This window comes from Penaeus monodon, chromosome 20, assembly GCF_015228065.2.
Source record: "Penaeus monodon isolate SGIC_2016 chromosome 20, NSTDA_Pmon_1, whole genome shotgun sequence".
In the NCBI taxonomy this organism is placed as follows: Eukaryota; Metazoa; Arthropoda; class Malacostraca; order Decapoda; family Penaeidae; genus Penaeus; species Penaeus monodon.
Window position 1 is genome coordinate 46175053 of NC_051405.1, and position 1215 is coordinate 46176267.

The following is a 1215-nucleotide window of genomic DNA, read 5'->3' on the forward strand; positions in this document are numbered from 1 at the left end:
GGTTTAGAAGGTAATAATACGGGAAAAAAAAGATAAGATAAATGGCATAATTGTTAATCAAGCTATGGACCAATGGAGATGGTGATACTAAGTTAATTATATTTTTTGCCATAGCTATATTTTTATTATGATAATAACAAATGCATATGTTACTCGTCATATTTCTATTGATAATTGTACTGTCAATTATTCTGTGAATATTCAATCAAGAAAATTCTCAAATGGACTTGGCAGATAACCCAAATTTTACCTCTCCCTCTTCTTGTATCATTCAAGACATTTAATATTTGTTTGAAAAAAAAAAAAAAATTGAAGTATTTATAAAAAGGTCCATATTCATTTACTAACAACTTTGTAAAATCCTGGGAGATATTACCCTTTACATAGTATTTAGCCATTAACTTAATACTGAACAACTGAATGTCCATGTTTAAAAGTTTTTAATTAGAATAAGTGTATAAGGTCAATTTTGAAAGATATATACAAAACAGAATTTGTTTATAACGAATGTTTTCATGAAACTGTCATTTAAGTAATACGAGAATAAAACAGAATGCATAATATTTGTGGCTATAGTATCCAATTCAGCTTTCATTTAGTGTACTGGAATTACAAAGAAAAATTGCAGTTGAAAAAAACCTTTTATTAGGTAATTGTAAAAATAGGAATTTTGCTGAAGGAATTTCAATCTCTCATTATGTCTAGAGATTTAGCTAAATATTTGACCATTCACAGCTCTGTACAATGACTTTATTTCTATATTTCTGTTATCTTCAATATAAATAATAATAAAAAAAAAGTAAGATCATATTATCTAAATAGTGAAAAAAAGAGGAAAGATTCTTGTGCCATCCAGCCTTGAAAACAGTAGATCCATGCTGCAGCGGTGCTTGTTTTTAGTTTATTGTCATCAAGTGAGGGAAGTCATGTGTTAAGGCTAAATCAAGAGAGGTTTAATGGAGAAAATATGTGTGGAACTTGGGTATGTGATGTTGGAGATTAATCGGATTTAATATCTAAGGGATTAATGAGATCTGGAATAAATTAAATTCATTAATATAACCGATTTAAAATGTTTTTTGCAATTTAAAACTTATAACAGCAATATGAGTTGTAGTAATAAATCTACCATAGACAGGATATTTTGGTGGGCCTTTACCTGTAACCATAATCTTTTAAGTATTTTGTTTCTTATCTTATTCATAATTTAAGCAT

At 27.7% G+C, this 1215-nt stretch overlaps 1 protein-coding gene across 1 annotated transcript in view; it reads right to left on the bottom strand.

Annotated features, from left to right (window-relative positions):
- The window catches only part of LOC119585879 (signal recognition particle subunit SRP68-like), a gene marked incomplete in the record, with an annotated part of 16756 nt that overhangs the window by 2372 nt on the left and 13169 nt on the right, over positions 1 to 1215 (bottom strand).